Source organism: Myxocyprinus asiaticus, chromosome 4, assembly GCF_019703515.2.
Source record: "Myxocyprinus asiaticus isolate MX2 ecotype Aquarium Trade chromosome 4, UBuf_Myxa_2, whole genome shotgun sequence".
NCBI lineage: Eukaryota > Metazoa > Chordata > Actinopteri > Cypriniformes > Catostomidae > Myxocyprinus > Myxocyprinus asiaticus.
This window is the reverse complement of record NC_059347.1, coordinates 59,658,788-59,676,936: the sequence shown is the minus strand read 5'-3', so window position 1 is coordinate 59,676,936 and position 18,149 is coordinate 59,658,788. Positions and strand designations below refer to the sequence as shown.

Genomic DNA, 18,149 nt, shown 5'->3' with positions numbered 1-18,149 from the left:
AAATGAAAACATTGATGAACAGTTCTATTCAGTACACACAGCACACTATTGCTTGTGAGATATTGCTATTACAGTAAATATTAGATTATACCAGGGTTCCCCAATTAGTTTTCACCAAGGGCCAAATTCTGTCAACAATACAAAGCCAAGGGCCACAGCCCTCAATGTTATGAAAACGTGTTTGTGCTGCTGCTATTATTATTATTATTATTATTATTATTATTATTATTACTGTTGCTGTTTTGATTGTTTTTGTTGTTAAAAGAGTCACAACATAAATATCCTGATTTTTTATTAGTTCTCAGTATTAGTAGCCTGTTTTATTTATTCAAACAATTATGAACATTTTGTTTGTATACAGAAAAGCAAAACAACAAAACTTTGCCTGCTGACAAAAAAAAAAAAAAAAAAAACTTTAATGAACAACCTGTATTTCCATGTCCTCCATGTGAGTCAACCGTTCCTGCTCATCTCCAAACGGGATCTCCTCCCTGCACTTTCCCTAATTGCAGATTTAATTATTAGACCTATTAGCATTAATATTGTTATTAATATTGTTAATGTTCTTTCTTCGATTAATGGGGGTCAAACTGTACATCTATTAATTGACATATACTCAACATTCATGAGAGAAGTGACAGCAACGGGCTGAAACAACCTTTGATGTTGGGACTTTACTCTGCTGTTGCAGTCCTGAGACACTGATCAAGATGTGCACTATCCTGGTTCTTGATGATGTTCATTAAAGAAAACAATGACTCACATTGTAGGTGCAGCTGGTACCCCTGAAAATTATATATATGAACCCTTTGTACTGCAAACATAAACCTGGTCTGTTTTTGTAAGTCTGCTTATGGTGTTTTGTCTTAATGTACATTATGTAATATGTATATCACTGTGCCCGTTATATTCTCCTGGCATTAAAAATAGCAGCGAGACTCAGCAATTCATTTGCACTAAGCTCCTAGTCAAATTTCCCATAAAAAAACTCTTTACATGCAATATTTAACTGTACACAATCGAACTTCAGAACCACAATACTATTTTTATTGCGAGGATAATATAACAAAGTGTTGCAATAATTTAAAAAAAGTAAAGACCGTGAACCAGTATATATTATTTTGTATATTTTATACAGTACTATACATGTTATTCTTAATGTGCACTATTGTGCATGAGTATTTGTATCACAATACCATGTGTTATATTATCCAGGCATTAATCTAGACATTATAAAAAGTGTAGTTGGCTTCGGGAGTCCATTTGGAAGATACTCGTGGCAAAATATATGTTCAAATATATATATAGGAGGATATTTATGCAACAGCGCTTTTTACTCATCTCACTCGCATAAAAACACAGATTATGTACTCCTCTGTACATAATCATGATGTGTCAACACCATGGAAAGAACATAATGAAACAGATATGCCAAATTAGGTAAATAAATGCTTTAACAGCGTTCATCTAGCATTCACAGCTGGGCAGGGCAGGAGACTGGTATAATGTTTGTAGAACAGCAACAGCGCCACCTACTGTACAGAGGTGAAATTGTTTTTGGTTTTTATCTCTGTGTGTAGACCTTTCGTTGGAGGTTCGTCTCGCAAAATCGTTATGGATTTGGTGTGAACAGGCCTTTAGCGCGGTCCAAACATTTGTCTCTTTGGCCCGCGGGCCACCTATTAAGGAACCCTGCATTATACTATACAGTAGAAATATATCTGTCTCACGATTTCTTCAATTTCATGCATCAAGCTTTTATTTTGACTTTAAGGCTTTTCTGTTCTGTGTTTTTGATGTTTTTATTTTACACCTCCAGTTAAGACGTTGCTTTTACAGTGTGATTATTACAGTACAAAATGCTGCAATTTAAATATATAAACATATAGTCTGCAGGTGCTGCATGCTTCACAGTGAATATGTCTTCTGTCATCTACTGTGGTACAAGCACAGCATGTGATGCTCAGAAAATGTGCTGTTTTGTTCAGTCTGTGTTTTCAGTTTATAAGCGGACTCACACATACACTTTGAAGTGCAGAGCACATGCAAACTATATTTATTCAATTAATTTGTATCCTTTTGTGGTTAAATAATAGCACTATCACAATTTTAATTTAATAAATGAAACCAAATTAAACATTAAATGGAAAATAATTATCCATTTCAGTGTAAAAGGAGGAACAGCATGCACTCAAATAAGCCTGAGCATTTGAAAGCAGCCACCTATCAGTCAAACCAGATTGAGTCAGTGCACCGCACTACCATTACAGCAGAAACACTGGCATTGTAACACATTTTTTATTTTAGTATCGGCTTGGTGCTGAAGTACCGGTACTTTTTACATTCCTGGTGTGCTATACAATCAGCCACAATATTAAAACCACCTGCCTAATATTATGTAGGTCCCCCTCGTGCCGCCAAAATAGCACCAACCCGCATCTCAGAATCGCATTCAGAGATACTATTCTTCTCACCACAATTGTACAAAGCGGTTATTTGAGTTACTGTAGACTTTTTACAGAACTGCCGCTCACTGGATGTTTTTTTTTTTTTTTTTTTTTGGCACCATTCTGAGTAATTCCTAGAGACAGTTGTGTCAGCAGTTACAGAAATACTCAAACCAGCCCATCTGGCACCAACAATCATCCATGCGTTTATCTAATCAGCCAGTCGTGTGGCAGCAGTGCAGTGCATAAAATCAATCAGATACGGGTCAGGAGCTTCAGTTAATGTTCACATCAACCATCAGAATGGGGAATAAATGTGATCTCTGTGATTTCGACCGTGGCATGATTGTTGGTGCCAGATGGGCTGGTTTGAGTATTTTTGTAACTGCTGATCTCCTGGGATTTTCACACACAACAGTCTCTAGAATTTACTCAGAAAGGTGCCAAAAACAAAAAAACATCCAGTGAGCAGCAGTTCTGTGGATGGAAATGCCTTGTTGATGGGAGAGGTCAACAGAGAATGGCCAGACTTGTTTGAACTGACAAAGTCTATGGTAACTCAGTGTGATGACGAGGAGGGTATAGCCGGGCTGTGAGGATGCACGCCCAGCGCTAAGTTGCCTAATCAGCAGGAGGGAGATAAGGGAAGAGCCAGGGATGCCAGAGAGAGAGAGAGAGAGAGAGAGAGAGAGAGAGAGAGAGAGAGAGACACGCGGCTGCTCTATGTGTGTGTGTTTATGTTGCTGTGTTTCAGTTTTATGTTGGTGTCTCATTAACCCTCTGGGGTCTGAGGGTGTTTTTGGCCCTGGAGAAGTTTTGAAATGCACTGACATTTGTGCTTTTTTCAGTTGCTTAAAAAACATATTAATGGCTAAAGTCTGATAACACTGTATTCAGCACAAACTGAGCTACAATAATACGTGAGCAACATGTATGTACATGTTTGTATTTTTGAGAAAATAATGTTTATGCATGGTTTTTGAAAAAACAAAAAATTTAAGTCACTGAAATAAGGCCATATAACACATACTAAACATTTGTTCACAAGACTTTTGAATCTTGTAGCCTAGAGTTTTTGAAACAGAATGATGTGAAAACCATCCTGATCACTCATTAATACAAAACAATATAGTCATTTCACTTTTGTAAGACACTTTTAGTGTTAGAAAGGCCATATGAGAGGAGGTGTGGATGATCATGAATATTGATGTGATTCACACCTGAGGAAACAAAGACCCCTCCCCTGGGCCTATCAACGAGGAATGTGACTGAGAGAGAATGCATGTGAGGAGACTTAATGATTGAATGTTTTGTTTGTAGCTTATTCACAAAATCAAGTTTATTGTTGTTGATTATATAGTCTTGTTGACTGTTAATTCGGGTCCCACTTCTTCCCTTATCTCCCTCCCACTGATTAGGTAACCACTCCCTCCTCCAAGTCACACTCAAATAACCGCTCTGTACAATTTCGGTGAGAAGAATAGCATCTCCGAAAGCTATTCTGAGATGTGGGTTGGCGCTGATTTGGTGGCACGAGGGGGACCTACACAATATTAGGCAGGTGGTTTTAATGTTGTGGCTGATCGGTGTATAATAAGTCTTAAATATTACACATTAAGACACGTTGCTCCAGGTTTTGATGTCGTTGATGTAAAACATCATTAGTCCTCAAGTGTCTTTTGACCGATTGTGATTTGACACATTTAAAATGTTCGAACTGAACGCAAGTGTAAACGAGATTTAAAAGCTATGGTGTAGAAAATAATTTAAAGAAATAACTTATTTAAAATATATATTGTATGGCTTCAGAAGACTTGATATGGAAATGATCGGCAAGGACATGTGACTTAACATCCCCTTTTGTGTTCCACAGGAAAAAAAAAGTCATATGGGTTTGGAACAAAATGAAGGTGAGTGAATTAACAGAATTTAAATTTTTGGGTAAATTGTTCCTTTGAAAACCTTGACAGTAACAATTCAATTCACTATAAAACCATTCATTTGGAGGGGACCAAACTTTCCAATTTCACAGAGGTCTCATCTAAGAAATTCTGTTTGCTTTACCCTAGCTAGGTAAAACTGGTTGCTGAAATGCAGTAGTGTTCCCAAAGGTTTGCCTTGTAGATTTTCACAGGATTCCTGAAATTAATTGCCATTCAGTCATTTTCTGTGGCCAAACACAGCACGAGGCAGATTTACTGTAGGCATGCATTGCACCACTGTTTTTAGAAATGGATTTATATTGATCAAAGCGAGGATATGCTGCAAAGCTGCTTCAAATTGCAAGTGATTCCCAGGAGTACATTAGAGCTATTCCAGTTCAACATGAATCTGCTCATGTTGAAAAAATTCTATTTCTCAGAATCAGAATCAGAATGAGCTTTATTGCCAAGTATGCTACACATACAAGGAATTTGTCTTGGTGACAGAAGACAAACAATACAACAACAAGACAGAGATAATAATAATAATAATAATAATAATAATAATAATAATAATGATAAAATAGAATAAAAATAAAAAGCGAATAGAAAATATAAGTATATGTAAAAATACACAATAAGACAAAAAATATAAATACTGTATATATGTATGTACAAATACAAATCTGTTATATACAGATAATGCAAGGGAATGTAATGGCAGAAGAGGTAGGATATGTTGGATAAATAGAAATAGACTAAGCTGTGTATTGCACATAATTATTCCTTAATGGAGCAGTTTTAACTGTTCATGAGATGGACAGCCTGAGGGAAAAAACTGTTCTTGTGCCTGACGGATCTGGTGCTCAGAGCCTTGTAGCGCTGGTCAGAAGGCAACAGTTCAAAAAGGTAGTGGGCTGGGTGAGTGGGGTTCAGAGTGATTTTTCCAGCCTTTCCTCTCTCTGGAAAACTCCTACCATCTCTTTCCAAGCAAAGTCTCTCATAGAACTTTCCTCTGAGGATTGAGTGGATTGCAACCTCTTTTATTGGGGCTTAAAATGATATTGTAAGAGTGATTGACACATGAACGTGTGCGAGGGATATGGCAGGGCAAATGAGTGACTCAGCAAGAAGAGAAAACACCCATCAGCTTGTTCTTCAGTAATCTCATCACAGAAGTGGCCAGAACTCCCAGTTGGAAGGGAGAAATAGGGTGACAACCAACTCTAGTAAAACATGACTACATTTTAACATTTTATGAAAAAAAAAAAAAAAGTGAAAACTTTTCACCGAAGTGAACGGTGCTTACATGTGAAAAACTCGGCAACACGATTCTGTGGTGTTATGGGTGGCTGCCAGTGTGTTGCTATACAGTTGCTAAGTTATTCTGAGTGTATTTAGGCACATTGCTTTGAGGTTGCTAACATGTTATGAATGGTTGTTAGGGTAATGTACTCACCCTATAAAAAACCCCACCATAATTGTATGGTTTTATGGGTGGTTACCAGTGTGTTGCTATGTGGTTTCTAAGTTATTCTCAGTGTATTTAGTGTGTTGCTATACAGTTGCTTAGATGTTCTGGGTGGTTGATGGGGCCATTTCGTCACCCATAAAATTTGCCACTAAGATTCTATGGTATTATGGGTGGTTGCTAGTGCGTTGCTATATGGTTGCTTAGTTATTCTGAGTGTATTTAAGCATGTTTCAGTGCAGTTGCTTAGGTGTTCTGGGTGGTTGCAAGGGTCATTTACTCACCCTTAAAACTCACCACAAAAATTCTGGGTGTTATGGGGTGGTTACCAGTGCATTGCTATACAGTATGGTTGCTGAGTTATTCAGAGTGTTTTTTTTTTAGAATGTTATGCGGTTGCTAAAGTGTTCTGAATAGTTGTTAGGGTCTTTTACTAACCCTCAAAACTCGCCACCATGATTCTATGGTTTTATGAGTTGTTGGCAGTGCATTGCTATGCGGTTTCTAAGTTATTCTGAGTGTATTTAGTGTGTTGCTTAGCAGTTGCTAAGGTGATCTGGGTGGTTGTTAGGGTCATTTTCTCACATTCGTAACTCACCATCATGATTTTATGGTGTTATTGGTGGTTGCCAGTGCACTGCTATGAGGTTGCTTAGGTGTTCTGATTGGTTGTTAGGGTCATTTACTCACACTCAAAACTCACCACCATGATTCTAAGGTGTTACGGGTGATTGCCAGTTCATTTCTATGCAGTTGCTAAGGTGTTCTGAGTGGTTTTTAGGGTAATTTGCTCGGCATCTTGATTCTGTGGTGTTTTGGGTTGTTGGCAGTACATTGCTATATAATGCTAATTTATTCTGATTGTTTTCTAGTGCATCGCTATGCAGTTTCAGAGTCGTTCTGAGTGTTTTTCGCATGTTGCTTTTTGGTTGCTGAGGTGTTCTGAGAGGGTGTTAGGGTCATTCAATCACCCTCAAAACACACCTCCACGATTCTATGGTGTTATGGGTTGTTGGCAGTGCGTTGCTAATACGGTTACTAAGCCGTTATGTTTGTTTTTAGCACATTGCTATGCGGTTGCTAAGGTATTTGAAGTGGTTGTTAGGGTCATTTACTCATCCACAAAGTGTGCCACTTTATTGTGAAAACAATTCATTTTGTGTTCCACATAAGAAAGTAATCTGGGTTTGCAACCACATGAGGGTGAGTAAATGATGACAGAAGTAACATTTTTATGTGAACTATCCCTTTAAAAAAGTGGGGCAAAAAGAGCTTGTAAAATGAGTGATTTGTCCTGACAGGTGAAGAGAAAGTCAGAGTGAATGTGTGTGTGGGCATGTAGCGGTTTGAATGCTCTTCTTTATTTCTGCAGGGGTCCTTCTGACAGTTGGCCACACTTGTAGCTTGCAGTTGGCCCTGATACTGACCTTTCACCCAAAATCACAAAGGCCACCAGCACTTTCCATCGGAAACATTATGGTCAAAATGACCGTTGTTCTTCTATATATGTATCTGTCTATCTTTCTATCTAGCAGCGTCACTTTCCCAGAGCTGAAATGCGGCCATAACCATATACTTCTGAATGAAGCAAGAATCCTGAGCAGTGAGGAACAATGTGTTGCTGCAGACACAAAAAAATGTCAGCCGGTCGCAAGCTTTAGCATTTAGAAAGGCATAATCGAGTGAACATCACAAGCACAATCGCTTTAAAACACAGACAGTATTTCCATTCTGAAGTGCTTTTTAAATTTAACCAAGTGAATCCATCTCTCTATTTCCTTTCTTCCTTTTGCACTTCTTTTCAGTGCAAGTGATCAATCAATCAAGCTAGCTGACAATGATTTAGCCATAAGAGGGAAGAAGAGAAATGGATGGATGGAAAGAGACACAGGACATGAGATTATGTCTGCATTGTAAAGCACCATACGGTTTCTGTACATTTTCTTGCATGCTGAAATCTCCAAGGGTGCCAATCTGCAAAAAGTACAAAGATACAACTTGAAACATACAGCCAAAAAGTGATAAGACCTATATTTCTGCACTCGTGTTCTGGAGGAAGAACATCTAATGGTGATTAGTGACTAAATGTCACCAATCTACTGCAAATGTCACAGCATAAAAATCAATAAAGAACCAAAAATGAACTAGGAAGGCTTTTAAAAGGTTGGTTGCAGTACTGATGTCTTTATTTGCAAATTATCCTTAATGTCTCTGCTAAATGGGCTTGATATTCTTTAATACAAACCAAGCTGACTTTCTAGGGACTGGGGTGTCATAATTTGTTCATTAGTGGCTTTTGCTGAGGAAAGCATCAGTATTACTATTGCTCACACATAAGGGAATATTTCAATAACTAACTCTAAATATGTGCAACAGTTATAGTGATGATTGTCTTAATAATATGATTGTTTTAAAGCTGCAACTTTCTAGACTCAAACAAGCCGAATGAAGTGTGAACAGACAGAGAGAGGTTAAGAGACTTACAATTTTACCGTTAAGCACCATATCGATGATTCACTTCAGTGATGACCATTCCTGCTGTGCCAAGAGGAGGGGAAAGGGGAGGAGCCACATTACAATACCATTATAACCAACTAATGCTGAGAGAGAGAAAGAGAGAGAGAGAGAGACTGAGAGGGAAAGAGTGAAACAGAGAGCAGACAATCTCTTGTCTGCAGCATGACAAGGAAGTTAAGGAAGACTCTGTCTAAATCACTGTGTCAGTTTAACTGAACAGTACATTGATCATTTGGACAGAGATACTTGCAGATGTCCATGTCAACACATGCTGAGACTGACAGACTAAACAGCCCTTCAACTAGTATTTAAGACAAAAAATGCGAATGTCACCCAACTAAGGACGTCTTATGACAGCAAATGGTGACGGGTAACAAGAGAAGAGGGACAAAATCAGACAGAAAGGACTTTAGTGGCTTGGTGATTACTTTTTGTCCAGGAACGACTACATTCAACCTGTCTGGCGAGGGATTAAAAGGATAAACCAGAGAAAAAGAGTGAAGGAGACAAGGAACATTAACACAGTATCCTGGTAACAGCTGTATGTCTGCACCGGCATTTAACTGAAGTCCTCATAACGGTTTGGATTTTATCTTAACATGCAGAATGATTCAAGTTTATAAACTGACCTGTAACACAGAACATTCAAAACATAGCACACTAATTATGCTATTGAAGTAAAAAAACAACAACAACAAAAAAAACTATACTCTTCCAAAAGCTTCTATTTTTAATTTTAAACAACATTTTGCTCATTTTCTTTTAATATTATCATGCATGCAGCTTTTGTGTCCTAATATTGATTGAGAGACTGCATGGAATTTTTGTACTTTTAAAAATTACTTTTTCACACAAAAGAACACTGAAATTATCTAATGGAGGCAAAAAAACATTTAAAAATTATTAGAGAAATGGTAACCAGTTACAGCACGTAAAATAATCTTTCCCTAATAAACTTTTGATGCTGATACAAAAATGGGCATGTTATGCGTCAACTTAAATTATATGAACGTGTTGCAAATAATATACTTAAACGAGAAATGTTCCGCATTGGTGATGCGATGCCTCATGTTCATAAGATTGAGAATAGACAAAACAAAGTGTGCAGACACTTTGAAGAGCGTTTATAGCTACAATTACTCAATCCACAGCTACAATTATTGACTGAACAGAGTATTATGCAATCGAGTAGGGAAGATGTGATTAGTGCATTAGGTTTAGTTTGAACGTGTGATTCTTACATTCACTTAGTGATAATTCTTAGCCATATAATCAGGGTTGTAGCAAGGTATTCTGGGCCCCCTGACTGTATATTGGTCAGGGCCCCTTTCCAATTAAAAAAAATAAAGTTTAGAATTTGTTGTGGGGCCCCCCTGGAACTGTGGGCCCCCAGAATCTTTACCACTTTTCACCCCACTAGCTACGGCCCTGCATATAATCGCCTATAAAGTGAGACTATTTCACTTCCGACATAAACTTAATGTTGTCAACCTATGCAAAACGTACAATTGATCAGATTAGGTCTGAATTAACAATATGAAAACTATTTTTAGAATCTACGGCATCTATCGGGGAAAACTTTCTCGAAGCATGCAGTGCTATACATGAGAATATGGAATAAATAATGTATTATTTAATAGTATTATTAATTATTATTTAATGAAGCACTAGCTGAGAATAATGAACTTGCAAAATAATGAAGCATATCGTTATTAAAAAGAATTCAGGTCTTGTCAGTTTTTAATTCTTTGGAGTGGGCTCAAAGTAAAGGTTACTGTTGATTTGCGCCTCCTGAAGGAAATACCAACACTTGCAAATCAGCGAAAGCTTTAAAAGAAGGAGAAAAAAGCAAGAGGAAGACAAAGAGAAGGAGACCCATCTGACGTTAACAGGCAGCTCATTATGACATCATCGCATGCAGAGCTGCACAAGTATTTCAAAATCATAATAGTTGATTATTTCCCTTGATACTGTAATTGAGATTAATTTTGATAAATAAAATAAACATAAAAACACCTATTTTTTGTGTATTGGTTAATACTCCACCGCTGTGGGGGAAAAAACACATTGCAAATAGAAAATCTTGACAGTGAGAATAGGCAGAAATGGAATGCCATTACGGACACTTTTCATGATTAGTTAATTGTAGCAGCTGTAATTGTAATCTTGATTATTTATTCAATAAATTGTGCAGCCCTAATCACATGCCAGTTAGAATTTGAATCAGTCTGAAATCAGTCAATGGCAGATTTGAAAACTTTAATGTTAATCTTCTAAAAAAAAAAAAAAAAAAAAAAAAAATATATATATATATATTTGCAAGCAGCAATTAATGTGGTTCAAGCCTTTAATGTCCATTAAGTACATATGTAACAGACATTAAGTATTAATTAGACAGTCTGTTTGCAACTAAAACAATGATAAAGTGCCAAAATTTTCAGAAACATCTGGTTAGGTACCACAGAGATATGGTATTTTTTTCCATTTCTGACTGTTATATCGCCAACAAGAAGCAGAAGTACACAATTCTTTTCATGTGTACTCAGATTGACCTCCTACATAAGTGTTTTAAATTTGGTGAAGATATCTCATTCCATTCAAGAGTTTAAACCATTTAAGATGAAGTGGCCACCCCCGCTTTGTACGTTTTGGCATACTGTTGCAATGGTGCATCAAAAGTTCAAACTTTTTTTGATAATTATTGAGATTGGGACTCCAGAGTACCTTTCTGCACTGATTTGGTTCCAATTGAGTGAACGGCCTAGGACAAGTTTAAATAGCTGCTGAAAGTTGATTGGTCGATGGTGGCCATGCTTTTCAAGATATGCGACTGTCCTCATAGAGCTCAATGGCACCTTGGACAAAGACACTCCATGCAAAATTTCATTTTGAATTCAAAATTTCAGTTAGAGCCATTTTAGATTTTTAATTACTATAGCGCCACCAAGAGGCAGTGATATTTTTTGTATGTTCTCAGAATGACCCTATACATATGTGTACCAAATTTGGTGATAAAATCTCAGTAAAAGTGAACACGCCTCCTACGTCTTTTTTGGCGTACCTTTGCGATGATGAATCGAAAGTTCAAACTTTTTTTGATAATTATTAATATTGGTACACCAGATAATCTTTCTGCACTGGTTTGATTCCGATTGGGCGAACGGCCTAGGACTAGTTTGAAAAAGTATTTTTGTTAAATAATCTCAAATATTTATCGAACAATTTGATTCACACCAATGGTTCTTGAGGAAAAGTTGTTCAGTAAGAAGAGTCCTATCATATTATATGAATAGCATGTGTCTTTGTGAAAGACAACCATATATACATCGATTTACACACGTTTAAAACGCAGTAGCGCCTCCTGGTGCACAATTTTTTAAACATTTTGCACAGACTAACAAACAGGCCTACTATGTTTCATTTCGATATGTCTTTTTTAAACTTATCAAATAGCTGCTAAAACCTGATTGGTCACTGGCGGCCATGTTTTGCAAGATATGCGACTGTCCTCATAGACCTTGATGGCACCTTGGACAAAGACACTGCATGCAAAATTGCAAAATTGCAAAAAAGTAGATCGGACCAACGGTTCCATGGTTAGAGCCATTTTTTGTTTGTTAATTATTATAGCGCCACCAAGAGGCAGAGGCATGCAATTTCTTTGTGTGTCCTCAGAATGACTCCATACATACACTATATTGCCAAAAGTATTCGCTCACCCATCCAAATAATTGAATTCAGGTGTTCCCATCACTTCCATGGCCACAGGTGTATAAAATGAAGCACCTAGGCATGCAGACTGCTTCTACTAACATTTGTGAAAGAATGGGCCGCTCTCAGGAGCTCAGTGAATTCCAGCGTGGTACTGTGATAGGATGCCACCTGTGCAACAAGTCCAGTCGTGAAATTTCCTCGCTACTAAATATTCCACAGTCAACTGTCAGTGGTATTATAACAAAGTGGAAGCGATTGGGAATGACAGCAACTCAGCCACGAAGTGGTAGGCCACGTAAAATGACAGAGCGGGGTCAGCGGGTGCTGGGGCGCATAGTGCGCAGAGGTCGCCAACTTTCTGCAGAGTCAATCACTACAGACCTCCAAAGTTCATGTGGCCTTCAGATTAGCTCAAGAACAGTGCGTAGAGAGCTTCATGGAATGGGTTTCCATGGCTGAGCAGCTGCATCCAAGCCATACATCACCAAGTGCAATGCAAAGCGTCGGATGCGGTGGTGTAAAGCACGCCGCCACTGGACTCTAGAGCAGTGGAGACGCGTTCTCTGGAGTGACGAATCACGCTTCTCCATCTGGCAATCTGATGGACGAGTCTGGGTTTGGCGGTTGCCAGGAGAACGGTACTTGTCTGACTGCATTGTGCCAACTGTGAAATTTGGCGGAGGGGGATTATGGTGTGGGGTTGTTTTTCAGGAGCTGGGCTTGGCCCCTTAGTTCCAGTGAAAGGAACTCTGAATGCTTCAGCATACCAAGAGATTTTGGACAATTCCATGCTCCCAACTTTGTGGGAACAGTTTGGGGATGGCCCCTTCCTGTTCCAACATGACTGCGCACCAGTGCACAAAGCAAGGTCCATAAAGACATGGATGAGCGAGTTTGGTGTGGAAGAACTTGACTGGCCTGCACAGAGTCCTGACCTCAACTCGATAGAGCACCTTTGGGATGAATTAGAGCGAAGACTGCGAGCCAGGCCTTCTCGTCCAACATCAGTGTCTGACCTCATAAATGCGCTTCTGGAAGAATGGTCAAAAATTCCCATAAACACACTCCTAAACCTTGTGGAAAGCCTTCCCAGAAGAGTTGAAGCTGTTATAGCTGCAAAGGGTGGGCTGACGTCATATTAAACCCTATGGATTAAGAATGGGATGTCACTTAAGTTCATATGCGTCTAAAGGCAGGTGAGCGAATACTTTTGGCAATATAGTGTAAGTGTACCATATTTGGTGATACTATCACAATCCTTTCAAACGTTATACCCGTTTTAGTAAAAGTGGCCACACCCACTACGTGTACGTTTTGGCGTACCATTTGACTTTAAATCAAAAGTTCAAAATTCCTTTAGTAAATTTTCATATTGGGACACTGCAGAATCTTTTGCAACTGGTTTGGTTCCAATCGGGCGAACGGCCTATGACGAGTTTGTATTGATTTTTTTTCAAAAAATTCAAAATAGCAGGAAAACAAGGGGGCGGAGCCAAAATTGACCAGAGCTTAAAATTTATTCGACATAATGCACGGAATCACTGGAAAAAATAATTTTGTTTCTAGCACTTATGGTTAAAGAGTTATGGCCCAAAAATTTTTTCTTGTTCACTACAGCGCCACCTATGGGCTGTTTCCATGCATATGGCTAACCAACCGGAGAACATCCTGGTTACTTGCGTAACCTCCGTTCCCTGATGGAGGGAACAAGACGTTGTGTCGATGTAGTGACACTAGGGGTCACTCTTGGGAGCCCGAAACACCTCTGGTCTTTGAAAAAAGGCCAATGAAAATTGGCGAGTGGTATTTGCATGCCACTCCCCTAGACATACGGGTATAAAAGTAGCTGGTATGCAACCATTCATTCATGTTTTGTGCTGAGGAGCTGAGACAAGGTCCCGGCCATTTCAGCAGGTAGTCCAGCATTGTGGCAGGAGGGACACAACGTCTCGTTCCCTCCATCAGGGAATGGAGGTTACGCAAGTAAACAGGATGTTCCCTATCTGTCACTCACTCAACGTTGTGTCGATGTAATGACACTAGGGGTCCCTATACGAAATGCCACAACTGGCTGAACTGTGTTACGTGAACTGGCGGTGTGTGACGGGCAGACCACTGTGTGCCTCGTAGCCAGCCCACCAGGCCGACACATTACCTCCCCAAACTCTGTTATGAGTGTTGAACGGCCCTTCGGGGACAAGTCGACTGCCCAAAAGATAGAGACAGGCTAGCCCAGTCGTGGCCTCTTATCCTTTTTTTTCTCTCCCCAAAAAAGAGTTAACCGACTGGGGCCACCAGGTCTATGTTGGGGCGGGGGGGGGGTGTCACTCCCAAGGGGAAGACACTGCGGAGACCACACCCTGCCCGGGGGGAGGGGGAGGGGGGTATTTTGAGTGGAAATATGTCACATGGTCTTGCCAAGCCTTGTCGGAAGTATGTCATGTGGAGAAGTCCCAAGGTAGGTCCTACCCCATGGGGGATGAGTTTCTACAAACATGGTGACTGGAGCAGAGGGGCCTCTGCCCAAGGAAGATGCAGTTTACCAACAGGGAAACGAATTAGCGGAAGATATACGCCGCATGGGGTTACCTATGGTGAACCAACACATGCGGAGCACCTACCCCAGTACAGGGCTTAGTTAGCACATGAACTGAGCCGGCAGGGAGTTTCTCCGCAAACTCGTCTGCCACAGGGCTCGGAGGAAGTCATCTAGGGAACACAGTTTGTGAACACTACTGGGAGTCAACAGTGCATGTCTTCAGCTCAGGGGAGGTGAAAGGCACTATGCGCAAACGATACACCCAGCCAGCTGTCCCGGAAATACCTGCTTGTGCCTGCCACTACACGGGATGAAACCGGTTCCACCCGGAGATTGTAGAACCTCGCAAAGTTGTTGGGTGTTGCCCAGCCCGCTGCTCTGCAAACGTCTGTTAGAGACGTGCCACTGGTCAAGGCCCAGGAGGCCGCCACACTCCTGGTAGAATGGGCTTGTAGCCCTGCCAGGGGCGGCACGTCCTGGGCATGATATGCCATTGTTATGGCATCAATGACCCAGTGGGCGATCCTCTGCTCGGAGACAGTGCTTCCTTTCCACTGTCCAGCAAAGCAGACAAAGAGCTGCTCAGAGACTCTAAAGCTCTGCGTGCGATCCAAATAGATGCGTAAAGCGTGCACCGGACACAGCAATGTCAGGGCTGGGTCTGCCTCCTCCTGGGGAAGCGCTTGCAGATTCACCACCTGATCCCTAAAAGGGGTCGTGGGAACCTTGGGCACATAGCCCGGTCGGGGTCTCAGGATCACGTGAGAGTAGCCCGGACCGAACTCCAGGCACATTTCGCTGACAGAGAACGCTTGCAGGTCTCCTACCCTCTTGATGGAAGTGAGCGCAGTCAGGAGGGCAGTCTTTAAAGAGAGTGCCTTAAGCTCAGCTGACTGCAGGGGCTCAAAGGGGGCTCTACGTGGACCCTGAAGAACTACAGAGAGGTCCCATGAGGAAATGAAGCCTGGTCTGAAGGGATTCAACCTCCTGGTGCCTCTCAGGAACCTGATGATCAGGTCGTGCTTCCCTAAGGACTTACCGTCCACTGTGTCGTGGTGTGCCGCTATAGCGGCTACATACACCTTCAAGGTGGAGGGGGACAGCCACCCTTTCAACCTCTCCAGCAGGAAGGAAAGCACTGATCTGACTGCGCATCTCTGGGGTCTTCGCGTCAGAAAGAACACCACTTAGCGAACAGACACCACTTCAAGGCATACAGGCACCTCGTAGAGGGGGCCCTAGCCTGAGTGATCGTGTCTACCACTGCGGGTGGTAGGCCACTCAAGTCTTCCACATCCTGTCCAGGGGCCAGACGTGGAGATTCCAGAGGTCTGGTCACAAGGAGCGTGAGGTCTGAGAACCATGTCTGGGTGGGCCAGTAGTGTGCTACCAGGATGACCTGCTCCTCATCCTCCCTGACCTTGCACAGGGTCTGTGCAAGTAGGCTCACTGGGGGAAACGCATATTTGCATAGTCCAGGGGGCAAGCTGTGTGCCAGCGCGTCTATACCGAGAGGTGCCTCAGTCAGGGCGTACCAGTGCGGGCAGTGGGAGGATTATTGGGAAGTGAACAGGTCTACCTGTGCCTGCCCGAGTTGATTCCAAATCAGCTGGACCACCTGAGGGTGGAGTCTCCACTCTCCCCTGAGGGTAACCTGTCATGACAGCGCATCTGCTGCAGTGTTGAGGTTGCCCGGGATGTGAGTGGCTTGCAGCGACTTGAGGTGCTGCTGACTCCAGAGGAGGAGACGGCGGGTGAGTTGTGACATACAACGGGAGCGTAAACCGCCTTGACAGTTGATGTATGCCACCGTTGCCATGTTGTCTGTCCGAACTAACAAATGCTTGCCCTGGATCAATGAACGAAACCTCTGCAGGGCGAGCAGAATTGCCAACAACTCGAGGCAGTTGATGTGCCAACGTGGCCACGGGCCTGTCCAGGAGCCGGCGGCTGCATGCCCGTTGCATACAGCGCCCCAGCCCATTTTGGAGGCATCTGTTGTAACCACGATGCGCCTGGAGACCTGCTCTAGGGGAACGCCTGCCCATAGAAATGTGAGGTCGGTCCAAGGGCTGAAGTGGCAGTGACAAACCAGCGTGATGGCCACGCGATGTGTCCCGCCAGTGCTGAAGCGGTCTCATATGCATCAACCCAAGCGGAGTGGCCACTAGTGAGGATGCCAAATGTCCCAGGAGCCTCTGAAACAGTTTCAGTGGAACCGCTGTCTTCTGTCTGAACTCCTTCAAACAGGTCAGCACCGACTGTGCGCATTCATTCGTGAGGTGCGCCATCATTGAGACTGAGTCCAACTCCAAGCCGAGAAAAGAGATGCTCTGAACCGGGAGGAGCTTACTCTTTCCCCAGTTGACCCAAAGCCCTAGTCAGCTGAGGTGCGAGAGCACCAGGTCTCTGTGTGCACACAACACATCCCAAGAGTGAGCTAGGATTAGCCAATCATCGAGATGATTGAGGATGCGAATGCCCATTTCCCTTAATGGGGCAAGGGCTGCCTCTGCAACCTTTGTGAAGACGCGAGGGTACAAGGACAGGCCGAAAGGGAGGACCTTGTACTGATATGCCCAACCCTCGAATGCAAACCGCAGGAAGGGTCTGTGTCGAGGTAGAATCGAGACGTGGAAGTACGCGTTCTATAGGTCTACCGCCGTGAACCAATCTTGATGCCGGACGTTTGCTAGAATGTGTTTTCGCGTCAGCATCTTGAACGGGAATCTGTGTAAAGCCTGGTTCAGTACTCACAGGTCCAAGATTGGCCACAACCCAGGAGAGGTTGGCCGGAGGGACAGGCTCTATAGCACCCTTCCATAGGAGGGTAGCGATTTCCACACGCAAGGTAGCAGTGTTCTCGCTCTTCACCGAGGTGAACCTGGGCGGACGCCTGGCGAACTGAATCGCGTAGCCGAGTCGGATGGTCCGGACCAGCCATCGCGACAGGTTGGAAAGCGCAAGCCACGTGTCCAAGCTCCGGGTGAGGGGGACCAAGGGGACAATCTCGTCGGACGTACCGGCAGATGGGGCCTCACGGCGGGGCGGAGCCTGAGGTGCCACACCGTGTGGTGGCCTTGCTGTGTTCAGAGACATCGAAGTACTTACCTGGCTCCTTGTGACCACCCCCGGAACAGCCTGGGATGGGGAGGAAGAGGCCTGACCTCGTGACCCATGGAGACCGTCACATCGGGGGCGGATTTGTGCCACAGCTGGGTGCGCAGGGGCAGGGAGACCGCCACTGGAGCGCCAAACCTGCTAAAATGGAATGGTGGATGGTGGTCATGACGGCCGCACGCACTGGGTATGTGACCCTGGGAACAAGGAAACTGCTCTTTTGCTGAACTCTTGGGTACCGCAGCCACTTGGGCATGCGGCGAAATTAAATGAAAAGGTAACAAAAGATTCTCCTCCCAGTCCTCCACCGGGAGATGGTGTGGTCTGCTTACCAGCTCCAGAGCAGCGGGTTTCGTCGTCCCTGGGTCACCCGTCTCAGAGGCGCTTTGAAGCATTTTGCAGGTTCTTGGTGGCTGGCC

The 18,149-nt window shown here is 42.6% G+C and overlaps 2 protein-coding genes across 4 annotated transcripts in view; one reads left to right on the top strand and one right to left on the bottom strand.

Moving 5' to 3' along the window:
- LOC127439788 (ras-specific guanine nucleotide-releasing factor RalGPS1) overlaps positions 1-18,149 on the bottom strand; it is a 173,094-nt gene that overhangs the window by 79,126 nt on the left and 75,819 nt on the right.
- The window catches only part of angptl2a (angiopoietin-like 2a), a 36,503-nt gene continuing 26,836 nt past the window's right edge, over positions 8,483-18,149 (top strand). Inside the window, exon 1 of one of the 3 annotated variants that reach the window (XM_051696396.1) lies at positions 8,483-8,889. The gene's annotated coding sequence lies outside the window, so the exon portion shown is untranslated. Of the gene's footprint in view, positions 8,938-18,149 lie in introns of all 3 variants that reach the window. The other 2 variants (XM_051696395.1, XM_051696394.1) reach the window with 2 other exon arrangements.